We start from the raw sequence: 25,567 nt of genomic DNA, 5'->3' as shown, positions 1-25,567 counted from the left end.
CATCCAAGCGTGTTAAGTAAGTCTGCGCGTCTGCAGGGGAATAGTACGCAATCATTGCAGTGATGCTTAGAAGGATATTTCACGACAGGCCAAAATGCTCATCGTTCATCACTAAAGGGGAAAATGGAATACAAAACAGCATGTGCAGACCGGAGGGTGTGTTTGTGTGTGCCCAGAGAAAAGTCTAAGAGGAATTCTACCAAACCGGCCACGGGGGTTGTGACAGAACAATGGAACCGTGCGTAGCTTTCCTTTTATTTTTTCTTTGTTTGTATGGATCTCCTAGTTTGGCCACAAAGTGCATTATTTCTTACGATACGACAATTTAGGATTCAACTGGCCGATGGAGTGGGGAAAGGAAAACTGTCCTTTTAGAGAAACTGTCCATGTGTGTAGACAGAACATAGCCATACCCAAAGGGATAACTTTTAATTACTTTTTTTTTTTTCTAAAGAGCCAGGAACGTTCCAAACTCCTCTACACCTGCTCATTAGGCCTGCTGATCCCCCCACCGTTTGGCATCAGCAGCAGGGATAGAAATCTCAGTTCAGGTGTGAAAATGAGATGGCCAAAATTATTCTATCTACCTCAAAGTCATTTTCTATCAGGCTCCTGGTGGAGGAATGTGTTAGGACCACGTACCTTTGTTGTTCTGGTTCTGGGATCAAATGAGGTAATGGAGGAAAACTGTAAGTCATAACTCACCATACAAATGTGGGTTCTTGGGCCTGTTTGTCAGCTGTATGGCACCTGGGAGCAGGCCTCACATCCACCTCAAAGCCTGACCCTCTGTCTACCATTAGCCTTTTGTGTTTGAGGAGGGTGTGGGTCTCAGGCCTGCAGTAGAAGACATGAAGGGTAAGGTGTTTCCTCCCCGAGGTCTCACTGAAGATGGTTGGGCCATGGAAGAGCCCAGGGCATCTGAGAATATTCTGAGGAGCCCGTCTAATAGACGGACTCGGGCAAAAAGAAACCCATGGAAGACTGAGGAGCAAAAACTGGCCAAGGACCGGATGAGGCTCTCCAGTATCTGCCCCACTGAATTCATGATCAGAGGACAGGATGAAAAAGAAAATATTTGTTGGATGGTATGAGAGTCAAAACTCTACCGGAGTTTCTTGCCATTTAGAAACTACACACGCGGGGTGCCTGGGTGGCTCCATCAGTTGAGGGTCTGACTTCAGCTCAGGTCATGATGTCGTGTTCTGTGAGTTCAAGCCCTGCATCAGGCTCCATGCTGACAGCTCAGAGCCTGGAGCCTGCTTTGGATTCTCTGTCTCCCTCTCTCTACGCCCCTCCCCTGCCTGTGCTCTGTCTCTCTCTGAAATAAATAAACATTAAAAAAAATTGTTTTTAAAGAAACTCCACACGCCATAAACATATGTATATCCCTCACACACACACACACACACACATTCCTGGAACCCATGCCTTTTTCCTCATTCAGTAACTGGTTGGAAAGTTGGTATCGGTGTGAGTCACAAGGCTCCCCGGGCTTCCCAGCATTAAATGTGTCTGCAGGCCCCTAAACAGGCCCAAACACCGAAGGCCCATCCAGGCGGCTGGGTCCAGGGGGTCTGATTTCCCACACGTGTACACAAATAGATTTACTGCTTGAAAATCAATACTGCAAAGGGCACTTTCTCACCCTGGCTAAACTAATGTTTGGTCTCAGGCCCTCAGAACCAAACCCGGCCTTGGTGTCTGTTGAGCAACCCTGGGCACGAAAGAATAGTCAAGTATAGAACGGGAGCCGATTAAAACAGGAAGAAATCGAAGTTTATTTCTCCTCTGGTTGAGCTGTGACAATAACTCTTTGCCTTCCTAACCCCTACCAGACATGACCCGCCCCGGGCTGAGCATTAACGGAACAGTCAATGTTCCCACAACATCCCATCAGGATAGCACTGCCCCTTGGAGCTCTTTTGCACCAAGGTCTGTCTGATCAGAGCAGAGACCCTCCCTCCCTCTTTCTGGGCCATCTTTTCACTAACTTCAGGCTTGCTGGGCCACTCTGAGGCTGAACCTCACAGCATTGGGCCCAGGCCTCCCGACCATGTGGACCTGTCTGCTCCATGGAGCTGTTCTGATCCTGAGGGCACCCACCTCCCCTCTGCCCAGAGGTTCCCCACTGCCCGCGCACACCCCCACCCCCACCCCACGGACATCTGCTGCCCTTTGCTGCCCCCAAGTGGCTGACAGCAGAATCCCTGGAGGGGACAAGAAGGGTTTCCAACAGGGGGTGTTGGCTACTCCCCACACGGGTCCCCTCAGAAGCATGGTAAATTTGATTCCAACTGTATGCAGTCTCTTTAGGACGTCACTAATCCCCGAATGGAAGTAAATCTAAGACACACAACTCCACACCATTCAGCCAAGTTTGGCTCCTGGAATTGTTTTTCTTTATGAGGTTCAGTGTAATTAAGAGGAGAAAACACAAAACTACGTTCTCAACCTGGTCTCTCCATCTTGCTAATGGATAACTTGGCTCCCAAGAGTGTTTCTTCGTAATACCTTTTCTAACTAGTCAGAGGGGTGATATAAGAAATGTGCCTGGGAGTATGGGGACAGCTTGGCAAAAATAAAGCCCTCCCCGGGAAAGAAAAAAAAAAAAAAGAGGTTAGAGTGGGAGAGAGCCAAAGCATAAGAGACTCTTAAAAACTGAGAACAAACTGAGGGTTGATGGGGGGTGGGAGGGAGGGGATGATGGGTGATGGGTATTGAGGAGGGCACCTTTTGGGATGAGCACTGGGTGTTGTATGGAAACCAATTTGACAATAAACTTCATATATTGAAAATAAAATAAAATAAAATAAAATAAAGCCCTCCCCAAATAGGGCTACCAGATGAAGCACAAGATACCCACGGAAATCAAAATTCAGATGGGGCACCCGGGTGGCTCAGTCAGTTAAGCGTCCAACTTCGGCTCAGGTCACAGTCTCGCAGTTCGTGAGTTCAAGCCCCGCGTCGGGCTCTGTGCTGACATCTCAGAGCCTGGAGCCTGCTTTGGATTCTCTCTGCCCCTCCCCTGCTCTCTCTCCCTCTCTTTTCTCTCTCAAAAATAAATAAACATAAAAAAAAAGAAATCAGAATTAGGATAAACAACAAATACTATTTTAGTATGAGTACATCTCAAATGTTTCATGGGACGTACTGACAGCGAACACCTTTACCTCATTTATCTGGAATTCAAATATGGGCATTTGGTTTGGGGGAGTTTTGTTTGTTTCTTCTTTGTTTTGTTTGGGTGGGGGGTTGTTTTTTCCCCAAATCTGTCAACTCTATCCCCTCTAACACTCCTTAAACACCTTCCCCACAGTCTGCTTCCCAGCAACACGATCACATGGGCACACAGCTAGCTAGCATTTTCTTACGGGAAGTCATAGGAATGAACTGACAGCTTCCAGGCTGCATATGGGAGGTCTGTAAGCCCCCCGGTACCTCCTTCTGCTTCTGCCGGACACCTTAGGACAAGGGCACCAGCTGGCCTTGGGAGTTGCCTCTTATCCGATCCCAGCTAACATTTTTCTCAAAGTCAGAGACGAAAACCACTTTTAAGGCCCCCACGTGTTTCAGACATCTGTTATTCATTTTCTTTGATCTTGATTTTGTCTCAATCTTGTATAAGGACGCAAGCACGCATTTGACTATCTGGTTTGGGTTCTAAGCCGATGGAGCTCTGGAGTCGGTGCTTCTCTCTAGGTAGGAGAGATAGCACCCGCTTTTGTTCTCAAAGCCGTTTGACACCCATTGCCTCATTTTATCTTCAAATATCGGGAGATAATGTGATACAGTGCAGTAGCCTCCACACTGGCCACACCCTGGAATCATCTGGGGAGTTTTTTAAAACCCTGATGTCCTCACTACACCTCAGACCAATTAACATCAGAATCTCTGGGGGGGTGCAGTCCCTGGCATCAACGTTTCTCAAGGTCTCTAGGTGACTCCTGTGTGCATACGAGACTGGGAACCCTGGTCGGGAGCAGCGGTTCTCAGAGTAAACCCTCGACCCGCTTCATGAGCATCCCCCGGGAACTTGTTAGACATGCACGTTCTTGAATGCACGTTCTTCTAGAAATACACCTGGGGTGGGCTGTGAAGTGATTCAGATGCACACCACCCATCGAGGAAAGCACGGGCTTGCAAAAGTAAAACAATCTGGCCCCAGTTGTAACCCCACAGCCACCACCAGTGACCTCTCAGGACGCAGCTTCCACATCTGCAAAATGGAGGTGATGCTCTCTACCTGGTGCATACGTTCAGGGAAGATTAAATGAAACAAAGTGCGTAGGTGGCCTAGTAAAGAACCTGACAGGGGCGCCTGCGTGGCTCAGTCGGTTAAGCGTCGACTCCGGCTCAGGTCACCACCTCGCGGTCCGTGAGTTCGAGCCCCGCGTCGGGCTCTGGGCTGACGACTCGGAGCCTGGAGCCTGCTTCCGATTCTGTGTCTCCCTCTCTCTCTGCCCCTCCCCCGTTCATGCTCTGTCTCTCTCTGTCTCAAAAATAAATAAACGTTAATTGAAAAAAATAAAAAAATTTAAAAAAGAACCTGACAAAACTCAGCAGATGCAGCGACCAGCCACCCAGTTTTCTCAGATAAAGGGAGTTCCTAGGACTCGGGGTACTGATGCCGAAACCAGGCAGCCCAGCTCACGTGCATGATTGGGTCACTCGGCAGTGCCCTTGAACAACTCTGTGAGGGGCACAGGGCGAGCATCCATTTCACAAGGGGATGCACGAGAAGCCTGAAGACACTTACCTGAGACGCCACAAGCCTGGTACAGCCTGGCTAAGCCCTCGGTTGACTGACCCTAGAACAGGGCTCTTTCTCTGAACCCACGTGTCACACCCCTGAGCGACACAAGCACCCACCCTAAATTCTCTGTTGGTAGCAGCTCACTGGATTCACCCAATGACCTCAGAGGGAGCTGTTATCAGTGTCCTCAGCTACATGCAGAACTGAGTACCCGGGCGTGCTCCACGGAGGACAACCTGTGTGGTCTCACAGCCCCATGCTTGATGGAATGTTCTCTTACCAATCTTGGGGAAGAGCCCCCGCGTTCTCATTTAGCACAGGGCCCTGCACATGGTGTAGCTGCTCCTGCTTGAGGCGGAGAGATACTGAGCAACTTGCACAAGGCCACCCAACTGGGAAGCAGCGGGGCCTGGATTAAAACCCAGGGCGTTGGCTCCAGGCCCCGGGCTCCTGGTGAGAACACTCTGGTTCCAAGAGCGAACACTTCTTAACATATGTGAACACTGAGCAGAAAAAGAATTTCACATGTCGTTGGCAGAGCAGAGGAACTTAAAGCAAGCCCTCACCTCACTGCAAAGAGTGTGACCCGTTCGTATCCATGACTTTGCTTGCAGAACTAGAAGGCTAACTTTAGAGGGCCAAAGACGCAGACCTGTTTCAATTTCTATTTATCAGAAATAGAAAACCAAACTCAGTCATTTTTCTCTTCCCCCTTCAACTCAAGGAAAGCTACTCAGAACATTGCCCAAACTTGAGGACTCCTGGCAAATCATAGCGCCTGTCTCAGTCAGCTTGGGCGGCCGTAATGAAGTGGCTTAAAACAACAGAATTTATTTCTCATCGTTCCTAGGCTGGAAATCCAAAAGCAAGGTGCCAGTGTGGTCCAGTTCTTGTGAGGGGCCTCTTCCAGGTCGCCTACTTCTTGGCAAGAAAGAAGGCATGAGAGCTCTCTGGGGTCTCTTTATAAAGGCACTAATCCCATTCATGAAGCCTCCCCCCTCACGGACCAATCACGTCCCAAAGGCCCCAGCTCCCCACACCGTCACGTTGGTGAATTTCAACATGTGAATTTTATGAGCACACACACATTCAGATCATTGTAACGCCTATGCTAGGAATTGTCATGACCTTACCTCCTTCCTAATGTAAGAAAACTGCCCCAAATTTCACGGTATGGCTGATGTCTCTAGTTGTACAAAACTGTGAGACAGGTGCAGAATTGGCAATTTCCTGGACCCCCCGCCTCGTATCTTCTTTTCTTGTCCACGACACGACCCTAGGATTCTATCTTCTTCTCTTCCAGCCCTCCCTGTCATACCGTATACAATTTGCACAGGTGTGTTCACACCTTAGCATTGCTCTAACCCACATATACTTCCCTCCAGTGTTTTCCAGCAGTGGCCTTGTGTGAGAGAGAACCAGCCATAAATCTGTGAAGGAAATCGGTGGCCATAAATGAGCCACTTTCCTTCTCTGATTCTCCTCCCACTCCCCCTCACCCAAATCACCTGTCATCCCTCTCACAGAAGATGCGGGCTCATAGTCACGAAGGCCCAGTTAGAACTCAGTGGCAAGCACACCAAACAGGAAGGAGGAGGCAGTGGTCAGAGAAACAACTAGGTATGAGGCAGAAGTGTCCTACTTGTGTGTCTAGGGGATTCGGGACTCAATGTTCAAGTCAACTGTAAGCCAGTGGGAAGTGTTGGGTATCCTAACATCACACGTTCCAGAGTCCCAGCTCATTCTGGCTGAGTTCAGTCTAAACCACTTGAAGTTTGGAGAACTATGTTTGAAGAAGCCCATGAAAAGGAAATTGTAGTTGGAAGCCCAAAGCGATTAGAAAATGGATAAGAACTTCAAAAAAAGAAGGAAAGAAATTAAGATAAATTTCAGCCAAGTGTCTGCATTGATAATGAACAGACTCAAGACAACTGTCTTGGGAGAAGAAAAGGGCCCTGGTGGATGGAGACAAGTCCAAGTCTTCCAGTGAGTAAGGTACTATCTGAGTCAACTGTACAGTTGGTGACACTCGAGTCAGGACCCTCTGAGAGTGGTCAAGAGAATGTAATCCAAAGAATATGTGGTTAGTGAGCCTAAAACTAGACACGAATGACAAAGGGAAAGTGTAAAGGAGTAATTCTGGAGGCCTGGAATGAAGCAGAAACATTTTAGCAAGGATTTGGTTCGATCATTACGCAAGTTGTGTTGCCAAAGTCATGATCTTGTCATTACTGTTTTCATCCGGTATAAGTGTAGGGGTGCCTGCTAATTGCTGGATGGGGCGAGGGGGTGTGTTCTGCTCTAGTAGGGAGGGGCCAGAACACTACTCTTCTGGTAGGGCTCAGGAGCTCCCTTTGCTCCTAAGGTGGGCAGACAGTTCTCTTACCCACTCACATTTAGGAGTTGAAAGAGAAAACCCTTCTAACCCACAAAGAAACATAGGTTGTGGGGAGAACAGAGTTGGGGTTCTAGATCCTAATTGTGACACATGCCCAAGGGTACTCGATTCCATGTTCCAGAACCAGCTTGCATCCTGGGAAGAGACTGTGTATGTCAACAAGAGGAGGAGTGTTGCCAGCAAGAAGTCTGTTAGTACCTCAGGCAGAAGAGACTAAAATACCAAACTGAGACCTTGTTTCAGCTACATCCAGATCATCTCTCTTGAGCCCCGAGGCTCTCAGCACTCCTCCTCTCTCAGCCAGTCAGGAGACACCACTCACTGTGCCCACAAGTCTCTGAGGGCAGTACAGGGGCTCCCTATTCTGGGAAGCAACCACACATGGCCCTTGTTGAGTGAGGCTGGAGGAAATAGCCAGCTTTCCAATGACATAAGGTAACTCAGCACACAGGATAGGCTTCAAGCTATTGAAACTCTTTCCCTGGGCTAAGTCCCAGGTCTACCTCCGTGAAACAAGTTATTTCTTTAAGTTTCTATTTCCTCAGCCGTAAGATGGGGATGATGATAATCATTATAGAACCTTCCTCTTTGGATTGTGCTAATGCGTCCTTGCAGCAAGAGGAAGGAAAGACTTGCATCACCACAGGGTAAATAGGGCGTAGGGCATCACCGTAGAATAAAAGCCAAAAATTGAGGGGATCAAAACAACTCAATGTAGAGACAGACAGAGCTCCTAACATTCACAGATTTTTCCACATTAGGTTAACTATTCGTTTAGAATTAACAAATCAGTTGAGATATTAACACCAAGGAGGGGACTCGAGGCTGCAGTGCCTTGACAAAGTGCCTTGTTTCTATGATGCCATGCTCTGCCCCTGCTCTAGATTAATATTCATTTCTTTTATACTTAGATTCAATTCATCATTTCCTTCCTTTAACTCAACTAAATACTGATGGGTAAATGTTGGTCAGGGAAACACAGGGTTTTGGGTTTTTAATATGGACTAAATCATGTCTCCAATCATCATGGCTTTGCCAGTAGACTTAACCACCCAAACTTCTCTTTTCTGGGCAGGAATTTTGCATACAAAGCAACACAGGATTCTGTTGTTGCAAGAGAAAGGAAGTGTTCTCATTGAACAACTTACCCATCACACAATCATCTGTCAACAGAGACTGGTGGTGGGGATCACGTTCACTTGGATGGGAGTGGGCCAATGTCCAGTTGGTATGTTTACCCTAGCAAGGCTCAAAGGACAATACCAAACGGACATCTTGGGTCAATATGGTGATAATCTTACTTAAGAAACACCAATTTTTACAAATGAAACCTTTGAAGAAATCATCTCATTCAGAGATGATTATCTATGGCTGAATCAAGGGCTTTCTTTAATGATGAAAGTATCTTTGATAATAGAGAATCTTCCTGACACATGTGCACACTGGAAAACTGTGAATCCTCCAGAATGCGGAAAGAATACCAAATGGGGCAGGAGGCAGGTCCTGTTTCTCTCAACCACCTTCCAGCTCCTCAGAGAAGAAGACCATGGTGTCAGAAAGACTTACATATTTCGATCATGTTAGACCCTATTGGTTTGGCCTGTGAAGTGCTATGAAGAGCGTCCTATGAGCTCGGGCCAGTGGCTTCCAGAAATAAATGGTAACGTTGATGAAGTTCTCCCTTAATCTGTGATTTTTTTTTAGCATCATTTATCATTATTTTTTTAAATTCTGGTAAAATACACAGAACATAAAATTTACAACTTAACCATTTGTGAGTGTGCAGTTCAGTGGCAATAAGTCCATTCACATTGTTGGGTAACCATCACCACCGTCCATCTCTAGAACTCTTTACAGCTTACAAAACAAATTATATGCCCGTTAAACAATGACTCCCCATTCCCCCCACTCATTGCCTCCATAAGTACCTGGCAAGCACCATTCTACTCCTGTCTCTCTGAATTTGACCACTAAAGGTATCTCATGTACATGGCGTCCTGCAGTGTTTGTCTGTGTGTGACTGGCTTATTTCACTTAGCATAATGTCTTCAAAGCTTACCTATGTTTTAACATGTATCAGAATTTCCTCCCTTTTTAAGGCTGAATAATAGTCCACAGAGGTATAGACCACATTTTGCTTATCTATCCATCTGTCAGTGGACATTTGAGTTCCTTACACCTTTTGCTGTTGTGAACAATGCGGCTATGAACATGGAAATAACAACTATATCTTCAGGACCCTGCTTTCATTCCTTTGAATGTAAATCCAGAAGTGTTTTCCTTCATTAGTGATCTTTTATAATGGCTGAAAACTGAATAAGCATTGGTATGATTTCCTTTCACACAAGAAAATACGCAATGACTTTTAGTGAAACGTGAAGTGTATTCAAACTCCGTACTTGCGTGTGCTATATATATATGCCTCCATAGATTGAGCTGACATTCAACGAATCGCTACTCGTCAATAGACTGAGGAGTTCTCTAAACTGCAGTGAAAAAGAAGTCTTTCCTTTTCTAAACTTTGCTTCTTCCCACAGCATGAACACTTGAATTTAAATCAACCAAGGAAGTTAAAACTATAAAATCAATGCTGTGTTCTCACTCTACACCGATGGCTTCTACCGTTGTTTTGATTATGATAAAAAACACAAAACGCATAACATAAACTAGTGGTAAGTATATTCACATGGTTGGACAACAGAGCTCCAGAAATTTTCCATCTTGCAAAATTGAAACCCTGTACCCATTTAAAAACCTACCATTTCCCTCCCCTCGACACCCCTGGTAACTTTCTATTTCTATGAGTTTGATTACATTAGATGCCTCATGGAAGTGGTACACTTTTTAAAAATTAAACATTAGACAGAATCTCTAGGCAATAAAGAAAAGTGTCTATTTATTGACCATTAACCATTATGCATACACACGAAGAGCGCTTTGGTAAATATTTTACAAACCTCTCCTTTGCTAGTGATTTAAGAATGCTAACTTCCCCTGAAAGAAAACTACTCAATTTTAGTCAAATATTTGATGAACAATTAAAGGTTTTATGACAGAGGCCTATCTACTTCAGCGGATAAAGGGAAAGTTATTTTGAAAACCACCTATCATTTCAGGCTTCTTTAGTGGTTGATAAGTCTTGGGCAGAGTTGGCCTCACTTTCTGTGGACATGTGCGTGAGGAGGCTCGTCAAGCTTAAAGGGCCTGGAACAGCTCACTCCTGGCTAGAGTTCTCCTCACTAAGACTTCTTTAGAATTCTTGCAAAGAATTAGTCAGCAAAGTGAAAATTAACCTCAATATTTTATGGGTGAGATCATGACACTGCCATGGCCTTGCTTTCCCTCTTCTATCCCAGTCCAAACAGTGGGATCTCTCCCCAGGTGAGGTCTTGGAGAGGCAGCCCTCCTCCCTCACACCATGCCCCCAACATGCCACTAGTCCTGGCCTCCCTTCCCATTCCCCAGATCCTCAAGGATGCTGCTACCTCAGCAGAGCAAATTTCCCACCTTTATTTATTTATTTATTTATTTTTATTTTTATTTTTTTTATTTTTTTATTTTTTGGCACAGTATGACAGGTACAGAAAATGGTAACGGGACTGTAAATGTCTTTGCCAAATGATCCTCCTTCTCCCTTTCCACTCTCCCTCTTCCTCCTTGCTCTTTCCCTATCACTTCCATTGGCTGGCCTCCACTGGCTTCTAGGGATCTCTACCAATGAACCAGTCAACTACCTACCACAGAGACCTACTGAATGCCTGCTAACAGAAGCCCAGGCCCAGAAAATCAAAAAGAAGGAACTTGGCACAGATCCAGTCATATCACCAGATGAGTTTTGTGACCACCGTTCCTTCCCCTGGGTTGAGTTATCTACAGAAAGCACACTTATGGAAGGAAATCTGCCCAGGACTCAGGAAGCTAGATGTCAGGTCTAAGATGTGACTTTACTCACTTACACACTAACAAGTTAGCCTAATTCTAATTTGTGGATGCTGGCAGGAGACATGAGCTCCTGGGTCAGAAACAAAGGACTATATTACTCATGACACAGCAGTGGCACAAGTATCAACATGTTGGCACCAGCTTCCTTGCTCTAAAGGTCCACAGGCATGACCCCGGGCCCAGATCAGTACGACAGGTAAAGTGGGCTTGTGTCATGGCCCAGGAATACTTGGGGAATCTACTGTTTTCACAGGCAAGAGTAAACAAGTCTGCTTTTTAGGTGCTGAGAGTAGGGAGACATTATCTCATTTCTCGAGGGCATCAGAACAACTCTGAAGACATCCTGGGAGAAAGACTAGTCTTGGCCCACTAGACAGGTGCACTTGTGGCCCATGGAAGACTTTCTTTCCCAACACTGGCTCCCAGGTCCAGCCCTGCCAGTCACTAGTTGTGTGACTTTCAACAAGGCACATAACCTTTCTGGCTCCTCATTCTCCTTATCTATAAAATGGTAGTGGTAATACACACCTATCTGTCCCACAAAGCCAAAGATCCTGATGGAAGGTTGGTGGAATTTTGTGGAAGCAATGAAAGGTCTGGCTTCCTGCTTGGGAATCCACATGAAATCCCTAAGTCACTCTTGAGTCTCCTCCAAGCCATGCAAACAATAATATTTTGCAAAAAGCTTTGAGGCCCAAGTTCCACAGGTCAGTTTCAGCCTATTCTTATGCTAAGAGCCCAATTCTCACCAGTTTCCCACACTCTTTATGGAGAAAGCTCATTTCAGGCCTGATACTGAATACTAAGTGCTCCAGAAACTCCCCCACCCTCCCACCCTACTCTCCAGTACAACTTATTTATGCTACACCTCTCACTTGAGCGCGTCATTTCTCTCCTAAAAGGCCACATGCCCTGAAGCATCAAAAGGTAACCAAATCTGTGCTGATGTGGGTCAGTGAACTGTGGACTATGCCGTACAATCACAGAAGATGTGCTCATCTGAAAACTTCTACCCATGACATTATGTTCCAAAAAGGCATTCTAACTTACAGATTCTAACTGAATCTAAGCTAGTAGCAATCTAAACTTGAGTTTTAGCATAAGTGGAACAGAGATAAATTGAAATAGAAATCTTACTCCATTGGGTCAACAACCCATGAAATACACAAATTTCCTATGGGATCCTGAAAAAAGAATCTAAAGGTGGAAAGGTTAGTGTTTGTGGAGGGAAACACTTGGAAGACCTTCAAGTAACTCCATTTATACCTGAAGATGCCAACTGAACTGCCCAGGCCACTGGCCAAAGGCTTCCTCTTAACCACTTTCTCTCCAGCCTTATATACGTGAACACACCAAAATACATATGTCCTCACTCTGACTCTGTTCAACAGAAGTGGATATAATTATCCCATCTTAAAGATGACCAAACTGAAACACCTAGAGAATAAATGACTTACCCAGGGTGAGACATTTGACAGGAGGCAAAGCTGGAACAGGACCCAGATCTCCCACCCCACACTGCTGTGTTGCACATCTGTCTCAGTGTCCTCCAAATTATTTGTAGGAAATAACCTGAATAATCAGGCCAGAGAAAGAAAAGAAAAACAACTCAGTTACTTTAATGAAGTCCAGGCTGATGGAGATACGTACCACACACATAGCTGGGATGACAAGTAGGTATGTAAGTAAACAGATAGGTATGTAGGTAGGTAGGTAGATGGGTAGATAAGTAGGCAAAAACACATGCACACATATCTGTAAACATCGGAGGCAACTTAGAAAATTAACCACAACATACAACAGAAAAATAAATAATAAAAATGGAATCAAAATCGGTTGAAAGGAACAAATAAATGGATGCCACCAGTCACCAGGATATGACAGATGCTGCCACTGGAAGCCAAATTCAGCCCTGAGTCCCTTGTAATTGTATGGGATATACTTGTCGCTGTCAATATAATGTTCACTTAGAGAATCAAAAGTCTTACAGATTCTTATAAAAAGGACTTTGGGTGACATGATAAAATCCTCCACTATGCTTTTGTAAAATACCCAGCTTTGTTCTTCACAAGTACATTTCTGTGTTAGCTGCCCTCCATAAAAGCTGGAGACATGATATTAAATCTTAATTTGTTGGATGCTTTTCTGTGGGAAGCCAAGATAACGAGGTCCAGGAACATAGCTTTCAGATGATCTAACTCAAAGCTAAGGTGTACGTGGTCTTGTGCCCTGTTTTCTGTCTCTTAACATCTAATTCCCAGAGACAGGAAGAGTTCTTGATATGTAGGCATCTGACACCCCATAAACATCCTAGCTGAGAAGCTACAGATGTACCAGAGACAGATACCCAGGAGTTAGGAAGCCAGGCAGAAGAGAAGAGGTGAAAATGAAGGGAGAAAATAACAAGGGCTATAAATGGAAGATTCTAGATAAGATTGCTTTTATGGTCCATGCAAATTAATATAGACATATTCCAAGTGCCAATTACATGAGCTTCTTGAAGGCTTTGATTCTTGCATCCATCTGGAAGCTTCTGCACTAACAGCACATGTAACTTCTATATGTTTGTTTGGTTGGTTTATCTTCTAAAGTCTCTGACAATCATTGTGCTTTGACGTTATTCTCGTGAGACTATTCCCATGCTTCCGCTGCCACGTGCCTGCTCACTCTGACACTTCTCCATTCATGGAAATAAATTTCCTTTCCAATTCCAGTTGCAGTCCAGAACAACAGGTGTAGTCTCTGAAAGAATAAATCGGGAAAGAAGATGTGAATTGAGTAGTGCTTCAATAAATGTATATCCGGTCCCACAAATCTTTACTGAGCTCTGGATATGGCAGGAACTGGGCTGGGTGTGGAGCTTTCAAAAATGAATAAAGCAGGTCGGACCCCCTCAGTAGCTCACAATTAGCAGAGAAAGGGGTGTCGTTGGTACCCAGTCACCAGGAAATCAAGCCATTGAGCAAACACATCACACTCTACACTTTCAGTGCTGTGACAAAGGAATGAATTCAGCATGGTGACTGGAGGAGCCCATTCTGATTCAGAGGATGGGAAATTTTCAGAAGGACAGTGATTGCCTATTCAACATCCATTCCACCACCCCAGGTCCTTGCCAACAGATCCCTGATTTTTGTTCAGGTATCTGTCCTCAAGGAACCCACAGGAATAAACCCTGAGTAGTATAATCCAGTCATGGTAATTCCCTTCCTCTTGCCAGGATGGATTTACATATGGACATGTGCTGAAATTATGGCCAAGAAAATATGACAGGAAATAGGCTGGGGAGACTTCCGGTTTCCTTATTCTTAAAAGGAAATGCCATTTTCCTCTGGATCCTGCTGTTTGGATCTGATGAATGGAACTGTCAGCTCTCTGTGATTGAGAGGATTGACAGACATACTTGCCTAAGGGCCCTCGGCAGTTGGTTACCTGGTATTTGTATGTGTGGATGTGTAACAGCACGTGTGTGGGTATAGGCACGTATCTACAAATCTGTGAGCTTCTTCATAACACGGATGAGGTCTTACACATCATTTTTCCCTCCCACAGGATCTAGCATAGTGCCTAATACATAGAAGACACCACCTAAATGTCTTTGAATAAATCAATACATAGAAAATCTACTCATAATGGGAATTAAGGAGGGCACTTGGGATGAGCGCTGGGTGTTATATGTAAGTGATGAATCATTAAACTCTATTCCTGAAATCATTATTATACTATATATTAACTAACTTGGATTTAAATTAAAAAGAAAGAAAGAAAGAAAGAAAGAAAGAAAGAAAGAAAGAAAGGAAGAAAGAAAATAAAGAAAATCTACTCATGGCATTAATCATAATCATGTATTAGAACATAACATAAAATTTTACTAAAATGTTAACAAACATATGTTTCCAGTAGATGTGATGTTTTCCATTTTTGTAATTTTGCAAAATACAACACAAGACTAATCTAGATTTGTACAGTCCAATATGGTAACCCCTGGACACGTGGCCTATTTGAACTTAGTTAAAATTTATTAAAAATTCAGTTCCTCAATCACATTAATCATAAGAGGCTAGTAACTTCCATATAAGACAATGCAGATAAGACCATTTCTATCATCATAGAGAATTCTATTGGACAGCATTGTTCTAGAGCATGCAATGCCCACCTCCGAATGTAGCCCAGTACTTGGCACATGGTAGGCACTCAATAAATATTTGTTAATTAATGCATTCTATAGATCATTCCAGATACTATTACAAGAGCCAAAACACAAAATGGCAACCCCCGTCCTGGCAATGAAAGCAAATAGAACTAAATATTTAGCATATGGCAAAGCTAATACCCACTGGTCTATAATGATGCTGAGGTATCTAGAAAGTCCTACAGGTCCCCTAACTGGTAGACCTCCCTCAGCACATGTGTTCCCCAACCACAATGTCAAGCCCAAGCTGAGCTGATGAAACCGGACTGATCATCCATTACACAACCGCCTAGGTTTATAATATATTCTTCCATTTGTTTCCATGGACTGACTCTCCCAATGTACATTTCAGAGCTAATGCTCAAATTCCACTCTCTTAAATTTCATCAAGAAATTTCACAATGAACCAGAGATTTGAGATTATTCTCCAAGCCCCAGGGGATAAAAACACCTTTTCTGGTCCCAAGGCATCAGGTAATACGCAGACGTGAAAGTCAGACAGACCTGAATTGAAAGCCAGCTCAATCCCTTAGCTGTGTGACCACGGGCACATTGTTCAACTTCTCCTAGACGTTGTTTCTTTACCTATGCCATGGGGATGTAAAAGGTTCTACCGGGCAAGATTCTTCCAGCATGTGATGTGTCAGCGCGTGGAGCACACTTGGTTCCTTCCCTGTGCAGTGGGGTCCCAGACGAACGGCCGGGTCGGCCAGAGGGGCTCAGCAAATGTGCATGCCTTTCTCCTTCCCTTCCCTTGCACAGTCTGCCTGAAGTCCCTCTGCATACACTCCCTGTTCTGAGGGCTTGTTAGTTTTGTTAATGTCGAGCTATAAACTTGAAGCTACCAACCAGAAGAAGGAGAAGAACCTGAACCTAAAGAGAAATCAGCCCCCAGGAACCACAAATGAAATGGGTGCCTGGCCTCAACCGACTCTCTGAGATGCAGCTGCCTTCAGAGCTGTCTTGCTAGCTCGTCTTCACACGCTCCCCCTCCTCGGGAGACCCAGCCTGTACTCGGAGTGTAATCCTGAATCTAATCAAGAAAAAGGAAAGCTGCTCCCGGCCAGTAGTGTATGGAAGCGGCTGAAAGAGTGGTTGGGGGCGTTGAGGGTAGGGGTGGGGGGGGTTGTACCCAGGCCCCAGCAAACAGCCAGGTTCTGGCCTTGTCCCTTGAGGCTGTCCCCACCTAGAGCCCAACATCCCTTTCTCACCCTCTGGACACCCCCCTCTGCTGGCTGCTTTGTCTCCTGTCTCCTGCCTCCTGGGGACTGGGGCTTCCCCCACCACTGACCTGTCCTCCTTCTGTCTTTTTCCAGCACGCTTCTTTCTTCCCTCAAGCACCAGCTCTCCCCGACAGGATTCCTGAAAATTCTTACTAAAATGGTAGGGTGTGCCCCTAAGGATATGTGCACCTAATAAGGATATATTCAATAGAGCAAATGATGTTAGAACAGGGGTCCCTACTTAATCCCATGCTTCTCACCTTCAAGAGAGTCTCAGATTTAAAATGAGAGCCTGTGTTTATAAAGATGACCAAACATTGGTGGTGGTGGTTGTTTTTTTTTATCTCCAGGAAAATATTTCAATACCTGTGTCTCTCTCTCTCTGGGGTAATACAGGCAGGTGAGTGAACTGCATTCACTCTTACGAAACCAATGGAAACAACTCTTACAGAACCAGTGGTTCACCCAACCCAGTATTCTGTCATCTGTCATGAAATTCACTAATGTCACCTACCCACAACTTAGCATCCCTTATTTAGCCTGCCTCTACGTATTTGTCATATTACAGCCTATAAAATACTGTTCTACTCAGTATGTTTAAACATCTTATGAGCCCTGAAATTACATTCTGGCTGCCAGATCGAGCATTAGCTCAGTTCAAGCTTTTCATGATTTTATCCACTGGATAAAATCCCCCTTTTCCACTTTTGTCCACCCTGGAAAAGCCTTAATGGTTTTATTTGCTTCTCTTTGGGTCTTTGCCCATCAAAAAGTCTAAAAATACATCATAAATATTTTAAGACACTTTATTTTAAACCATCTTTAGTATTTTTTTTTAAATTTTTTAACATCTATTTATTTTTGAGACACAGAGAGTGAGGGAGAGGGAGACACAGAATCTGAAGCAGGCTTCAGGCTCTGAGCTGTCAGCACAGAGCCCGACGCGGGGCTTGAACTCACGAACCATGAAATCATGACCTGAGCTGAAGTCGGACACTTAACCGACTGAGCCACCCAGGCACCCTGAGCCACCTTTAGTATTTTAAAGATGAACAGGCTTTCAATAGTGTTTTGTTTTTGCTTTTGTTTTTTTAGGGATGTGTTTCACTATTGACCACAATCTCTCCATTAGTGCAGTGAACATTTAACTATAGTGTATTCACGTAATGGGGGGCAAGCTTTAGAGGAACAGAAATATTTAATCACGCATTGGGGCATCTGGGTGACTCAGTTGGTTGAGGGAAGGACTTCTGCTCAGGTCACGATCTCACGGTTCATGAGTTCGAGCCCCGCACCAGGCTCTGTTCTGACAGCTCGGAGTCTGGAGCCTCCTTCGGATTCTGTGTCTCCCTCTCTCTGCCCCTCCCCCACTCGTGCTCTGTCTCGGTCCCAAAAATAAATAAACATTAAAAAAAATTTTTTTTTAATATTTAATCACTCATATAAAGTTCTCAGTTTTTCCTTTACAGTTGTAACCTATCTATCGATGCTTAACTTAATCGAGCCCTAGCGTTTCCCAGGCTGAAGGAGATCTTGCTTTGAGCCATCTTCCAGGACACAACCAGCTTCGAGTGCTTCTGGGATGTTTCAGAGGTGAAGACAGCCACGCATCAAGTCAGCCCCAGGCAAACTTTTATCCCAGTAGGGGTGGATGATGTTGACTGCTAAGTTTTGGAGCACAGTTTCAGTTTTCTGTAGCTCTTCCCGGAGATTAGAAACCAAAACCCAGACCATGCTTTGCTTTTCGTACTATCACCTCTGTAGGAGTTCTTTGTATCTTTCTCCCACAGACCTTCCTGTCCCCACAGCGTGAGAAGTCACGGTGCTGCTCTGCTCCCCTGAGCTGAGCGCTTGCCTCTTCCCGCTTCGTAACAGTGACTGTTTTCCTGCTGCAGGAAAAGAGTTCGCCTTACCCACTCCTGCATTCACCAGCAAGCAGTTAGGGACGGCTTCCTATGTACTAAACTCTGTGCTGGATCCTGGCATATGTATTTAGTGGAGGCAAGCTCTAGAATAAGACATAAACAGAAAAACAAAGGATCACGGCAGCACGTGGCACAATGACAAGAGGGTTCAGGGGACCCAGGGACACAGAAAGGAGAATGACTATTCCATCCTGATGACTTGGTGAGGGCATCAGAGAGATGGTGACCTTTGAGAAGGACTGGAAAGGTCAATAGTAACTCTCCAAACTGGGAAAGAAGGGGAAGGGAACATTCTAGACAGAAGATGTCATTCGCCAACTTAGAAAATACAGATGCGGCAACACAATCCAATTCTGCCCAGGATGTGTCTGTGGGGCCTAGAACTGGAAGCATCTGCAACAGGTTCGAAATTGGAGTCTAGAGCTCTGGAAAGATGGCAAAGCAAGAGTCTCAGGTTGATGACCCTTTGCTTGAAGCCACAGCACGGTGGGTCTCAATCAGGAGTACGTATGACGGAAGAAAAAGAGACCATGGATAGGGGAGCACTCAAGAGAAATGGAGGCAACTCACAGCAGTGAGGGTACAGGTGAGAGTATTTCCGTCCTTTCTGAAAAAACTCCGTAGGCAAATGTAGGCGGGTGTCCAACAATCTCACCAACAGAGCCGAGGAGACCTCCGCCTTGTGAGTCACATGCCCACTGACGGCTGCTACTCTGTGCTCGTCCGTCGGTAAGTAGGCAGGCATTTGCCCTCTCCTGGTTTCCGCATCGCTGATTTGACCCTTTGTTTTATGTCCCCTCTAACTCTCACAACTGCTTTTTCTTCGGCATCGTAAGGTCTTTGTAAGTAGATCGAAAACCATATGTGGAAGAAGAGTTTACAAACAAAAATAAAGATCCAAAATACTACTCGACACTGCATCTAAGATGTCTTATGTCCCAAAGAAGAAACCATCTATTTTTTAAGGAATTAGTTTGTCAACATCGTTGGATCTGAGGCATTTTCTTGTGGCACTAATCGCATCCTCTCCGGCATAAGTGGTACAGGAGTCCCAGACTCTCTGATGCGCCTCCAGTCCCAACACAAAGCTCTTCTCTCTGACGCTATGGTCATTCAGGTTCCCGAAAGGCTGTTGACAGATCATCCGGGAGGTGGGCAACGAGAGCTGGAATTTTGTCCGAGGAATGGGAGAGCAGGGTGTGGTTGCCTTTCCCTCCACACGCAGATGTCACTGTGACCTGTCATCGCAGAGGAAGAGTGAGGCTTGGGACTCTGGGGATGCAGTGGAGGGTCAAGGAATGATGCCACCACTCAGCGGGATCCTCAGAGAGACGAGCGGTGCAGGGGACCACACAGACCCCAGGGATCACAGAACGAAGGGAAGCAGAGGGCAGCTGTCTGCAGGCCATGCAACCCTTCAGCTCTGTGCTGCTCAGACGTCCCTTAATTAGGGCCAAAGAGCAATAATGCAGCCTCCATCCCACCTACCTGCTTCTGGAAATCCCAGAGAACATTTACACAGCTCACGAGTCCAAGTTTGCTGTCGTTGGCCAACTGTCCTGTTACCAGGAAGTCTGGCCGACCACCTTCTGCCATATCACAGTGCCCTCCCTGAGCCGTGCTGGGCTTCCCATCCCCTTGCCCCCAGAATGGGCCATGCCTCAGTTTCCCCAACACCGAGCTCAGGCTATAACAATGAACTGAGGAACTGGGGACAATAGATGAAACTTACAAAAGAGAAAAGAAAAATCTTAGACGTGAATGCCAGATATAACTGCACACAGTTGTCCACAGGCTTAAGCCCTCTAGACCCCTCAGCTTGCCTGGGAGGGACAGCACAGTTATTGCCAGATGGGTCCCAAACTAATCACTGCTGGCTTCCCTCCTGCTCTGTGAGTGCCCCAAAGAGAAAGATGAACTGCATGATTTACCTGCCCACCATGGAATTCAGAAGGGCTTTTATCAGCATGTCGTGGGTGCCTCTCTCCAGAGTCCTGGGCCTCTGCCTCTCCAAAGATCAGCAAGAGGGAAAAGGTATACCCTGTCCAAGACCGGCTTTGTTGTCAGAGTAATAACATGCAGAGTGTAGTTCTGTTGGTCTATGCTATCAGATTAAGTTCAAAAATTTCTTTTTGGGGGGGCACCTGGGTGACTCAGTCAGAGTGTTGAGCATCCGACTTTGGCTCAGTTTGATCTCGCAGTTCATGGTTCGAGCCCGGCCTCGGGCTCCGTGCTGACGGCTCAGAGCCTGGAGCCTGCTTCGGATTCTGTGTCTCCCTCTCTCTGCTGCTCCCCGATCACGCCCTGTCTCTCTCTTTGGAAAATAAATAAACATTAAAAAAAAAATCTGTTTTTAATTTTTTTAAGAACTGAGTCATAAATGGATATTTTTTTTTTCTTCGCTTAATAAGGCTCCAACAATATCTGAGTATTGGCAAATCAGAATAACCTTATGGGCGGGGTCCCAGGCAGCTCACCTGAAGTCCCAAGCTGGGAGCCAAGAGAGCTGTTCCTACTGGACGTGCTCCCCAAACACTGGGAAAGAAAGAAAGGAGTCAGCCAGGACTTCTCCCCAGAGTCCAGGCCATTACGATGCCAGCTGGCAGAGTACTGTGCCATTCCATGATTCTTGTCACCATTCTTGACCAACCCATGGGGACAGGCACCCTTACCCAGGGCCTGTGGAAACCAAAGGGCATGGGGGTAGGGCAGTAAATGTGATCTGGCTCTCGGCCAGATCTGGCATGGCTTAGCTTGGTCACAGGCAGGAACCAAGGAGAATGCCAGGAAAGGGTCACTTCCCTCTATATGGCTGTGAGGGGCTCCCTGGGGAACTCTAGCACACAACCAAGAGACCCTTTGAGGACTTTCCCCCACCAAACGAAGAGGTACCTGCAAAGAACAATCCAAACTTCCATCCAGAAAACAGAAAACGTTCTTGGCAGCTTAAACACAGAGCCCCCCAGGGTCCCCCACATTCTAGCCATCAAGGGTTCCACAGCCCTGAGCCCCCCGCACACTCTGCCGCCCCTCAGACCTCCATCTGTTGGTTGTGGGTCATCGCTCCTGTCTCGTTCACCATCCAGGAGAGGGACAGGCTCACTGAGGGGCCCACACGGACTGTGCAGTCATCTGGAAAGCAGCACCATGCACCTGACCTAACACGGTGCCTCTGGGATCAGGAAAAGTGGACTTTGTTCTCCGGGCCCTCGATTGATTTATCATGTGACTTCAGGCCTGTGTCTCCATAGCCATCTGCTCCACCTACTCTGGGCATTTTATAACTAAAGAGCGATCTGGCAGGCACTCAATATGGAGCTGTGAAGTTTTCACCTCCGTTACTCCATCCAAAGAAAAGCCCGTTAACAGAGATATGCTGTAATGCACCCACTGCACAGTCACCCATCCACTCACCCCAGCAAAAGCATGGCATTGACTTCAAAATGTAGTTTTGGGAGTTTAGTGCTCGTCCCAGCGGTTTCTGTTACACAGTGTCAAAGTGATTTTTAGATCTTGAGCAAACGGCGGCCTTTGTCTTTCTAAATGTCCACTGGTATCGTAATAAGGGAATTCCTGACCCACAGACTCTGGTGGTTTGCTATTTGTACCAGAAATACCAAAGTCAACAGAATTTACTAGCCCAGGGAGCCTTGCAGGTAAGTGGGGACAGTGCAAGGACACTGGGATTGAAGCCATGTGACAAGGAAAACGCACTGAGGACAGATCAGGGAGGAAACGGGCAACAGTTATACTAATGCAGTGATGGGCGATTCTTCTCAAAGCAGCCTTCGCTGTTTTCGTACCGTCTCCACGATAAAATCAGCAGTGGGAAGGGAAAAAATAAAAGCTCACCGAACTTCAGTTGGAAGGCTTGAATTACAACCCTCGCTTTACTTCTGTGGTTCCCTGGACAAATCACTAACGTTCTTGGCACTTCTGTTTCTTCATCTGTGACATGGGGACAATGGTATACACTGTTGTGATTGACCCACCAACCTCCATAACCCTTCCCTGGTAAGAGCATCTTAAATTCATTGGGGGAAATAACCTTCCTCTGCTTCAGGATCCAATGCGCCCTCCCCTGTTGAGTCTTGACAGGGCTCTGTCGGTAAAGGCTCTGCTGACCCAGGAGCAGGGTACTGACCCCAGTTGGGCCCATGAGACTCTCTCCCCCGATCCTTGACTCTTAACCATAGGGTCCCAAGGATGGACACGATGAGCCGATTCATCTCTGGCTGGTTTTTTAACTGTTCCTTCAGTTATGTGAGTCTTCTATATCCTCCAGATAAACCCACTTTTGGCTGCAGTTAGCCAAAATTGGTTTCTGTAGCTCACCACCAAAAAAGTAGAATCAATTTGATAATTGCCCAGCCACCTCACAGATTGTTCTGAGATCAGATAGACCCTGGGTGTGAAAGCACTTTACTAACCAAAACAGTCTGTACGGATATTGGCATTTCTACTATGTGGGGTCAAACTCTCAAGGCGCACACTGGGCGGCATGAGTCCTGGACGCTGTGAAATCTCCATCACATTGGCCTAGAAAGATCTGGGACCAACGGTGCCAAGGAATCTCCCCTCAGGACGAGAACAGCCGACACGCTGCCTGCCCCCACCCCATCTGCATGGCGTTCTCTGCTCCAGCCTGAGCTCCTGGCCGGGCAAGGGCTGGCTGGTGCCCGCTTCAGGCAGGCAGGGCTGCAGGCATCGTGAGCTAGATTAGCTCATGGATTAGCTAATGGATTAGCTGAGAAAAATTCTCCCCGCCCTCGGAGGCCAACTAAATAAACAAGGGGAGAACATAACGTCAGAATGAGCTTCACTGCCTGAAGCACTAGGCATGGCCAGAGTGATGCGAGAGCTGGAATTTTTATTGAGATGCTTTTGAAAATGCTCAACAGTTTTGATGCTGATGACTGAGCTTGCTGTTTTCTCGCTTTTCCTCAGTGGCTCTTTCCAGCCATGATATATGTGCCCAGAGTCCCAGGTTTGTTCTTTTGAAAGAAAGAGCTTTACAGTGAAAGTCAGGGGTGAGCTCGGAGCCTGCCAACCAGCTGAAGGTCTTCTAAACAGCAGTCCAAAAGGTAAGTGCTCGGGGCACCTGGGTGGCTCAGTTAAGTGTCGGACTCATGGTTTCGGCTCAGGTCATGATCTCATGGTTTCGTGAGTTCTAGCCCCGCATCGGGCTCTGTGCTGACAGCAGAGAGCCTGCTTGGGATTCTCTCTCTCTGCCTCCTTCCCTGTCCCTCCCCCACTCACACCGTCTCTGTCTCCCTCGAAATAAATAAATAAACTTCAAAAAAGAAAAAAAAGGGTAAGTGCTTATCCCAGTGCTTTCTGTTGTGCGGCATCTAAAGGAATCTTAAACCTTGAGTAGACAGAAATGGTTAGAGAAATGAGCCACCCTTGCCTCTTTGTGTTGAGTCGTCCTTACAGAGGAGAATGCTGCAGAAGAGGCATTGCGTTCCTGGATTTAGGGTCCAGCATGCACAGCGTTCTCTGCATGAAACCCAATTCCTGCCTCACACTCCCCTGCTGACCAGGAGGACACAAGCCACAGGGGAAAGTCCGCCCTGTGCAGAACCGGCTTCATTCAAAGGTAGAAGCGTGCAAAGTGCCCGAAGGGAAGCCACCACAAAGTTTTCTGGACATTCCAAATGGAACACGGAGACAGCAGAAGAGTTGGTACGGGGGTCGCCCGGATGACGGCACAAGCAGGACATGTCAAGGTGGTGGGGGTGGCAGGAGAGAAGCTCAGAGTAAAGTCAAGTGCGAGGGTGTGGCCGCCAAAAACAGGAGGGAAGGCTCGCTGGGGGTAACTGGGCCAAAGCCACAGTTAATAAGTGACAGGGGCACCTGGGTGGCTCAGTTGGTTAAGTGTCCCACTCTTCATTTCAGCTCAGGTCTGGATCTGACAGTTTGTGGGATCGATCCCCACATCTGGTCCTGCACTGGCAGTGAAAAGACTGCTTAGGATTCTCTCTCTCTACCTCCCTCTCTGCTCCTCCCCTGCTTTTGCACGCACTCTCTCCCAAAAGAAATCTAAAAAATAATAATAACATAAGTGACAAATGCCACACTTTGAGCCCAGATCTGTATAACACTTCCACAAACCAGAGAGAACTCACCGATGCTTCATTTTTCAGAGCCTGGCACATATACACAATGCCAAAAAGTCTACAAAGGATGGGGTGCCTCAGACATGGCCTCTGACATCATGAGCCCTAGGATCCAGCTGAGGGAGTGTGTGTGAAGCAGACCCCCCAGCCCACACCCTCTCCCCTAAGCATGTAGGCAGGATCTTCAGCAGCCCGATCCCAAAGTACTCCTAGGACCATCCAAAGGGAACATTCCATGCTCCCAGGCCAGACATCCAGCCGCACCTACCACCCCTCCTCTTCTCTCAGACCCTCATGTCAGTGCCCATGACCCTGAGGACTGGGGTAGGGTGACCCACCTTGGCACTGCTTACTGTGCCCATGTGAGCACAGCTGTCCTCATAGGTGCTGTCTCCTGATGCTTTGGGTACCAGAGGAGTGCAGGATCTGATAGAAGGGAGAGCCCTGTGTTCCATGGCTCACAAAATCTTCCCTGAAAATACCTCTGTGTGTGTGTGTGTGTGTGTGTGTGTGTGTGTATTGAGAAAGGGAGAGAATGTTCATAAAAGGATAACTATATAAGGCACAATGTGACCAATGACCAATATCAAAAGCATAATGCCCTTTGATGAAATATCAATCTTCACAGAATGTCTTTCAAGGAAAGTAAAATCTATTCAAGAATTAAAAGACAGAGAAGGAAAAGGCTCCTTCATGCATCCTTTCATAACTCCCAATACTCCCTCTATCGGAGCACTTCTCACACAAAATTGTACTTGCCTATTTATTTCTCTATACCCTCCAGTGATCTGTAAGATCCATGATGGAAGGTCTTGTGTAGTTTTTGTTTTACATCATAATATAGAGGCCTTTTGGAGTGTCCAACTCATAGTAGGTGTGCGATCAATACTGAACAGATAGATGGATGGATAGGTGGATGGATGGAAGGATAGAAGGATGGATGGATGCATGGATGGATGGATGGATGGATGGAAGGATGGATGAATGATTACATGGATGGATGGATGGATGG

The 25,567-nt window shown here is 46.2% G+C and overlaps 2 long non-coding RNA genes across 4 annotated transcripts in view; one reads left to right on the top strand and one right to left on the bottom strand.

Annotated features, from left to right (window-relative positions):
• The window catches only part of LOC125914836 (uncharacterized), a 240,455-nt gene that overhangs the window by 205,712 nt on the left and 9,176 nt on the right, over positions 1–25,567 (top strand). The gene's annotated exons all lie outside the window — the stretch shown is intronic.
• Positions 11,937–25,567, bottom strand: part of LOC125914833 (uncharacterized) — a 21,010-nt gene continuing 7,379 nt past the window's right edge. For all 3 annotated transcript variants that reach the window (XR_007455452.1, XR_007455454.1, XR_007455453.1), the window contains 2 exons: positions 13,585–13,838; positions 11,937–12,668 (listed from right to left, as the gene is read on the bottom strand). This is a non-coding gene — a long non-coding RNA (uncharacterized LOC125914833). The remainder of the gene's footprint in view (positions 12,669–13,584; positions 13,839–25,567) is intronic.

Source organism: Panthera uncia (genome assembly GCF_023721935.1).
Source record: "Panthera uncia isolate 11264 chromosome D3 unlocalized genomic scaffold, Puncia_PCG_1.0 HiC_scaffold_8, whole genome shotgun sequence".
In the NCBI taxonomy this organism is placed as follows: domain Eukaryota; kingdom Metazoa; phylum Chordata; class Mammalia; order Carnivora; family Felidae; genus Panthera; species Panthera uncia.
This window is presented reverse-complemented; position numbering and strand designations above follow the sequence as displayed.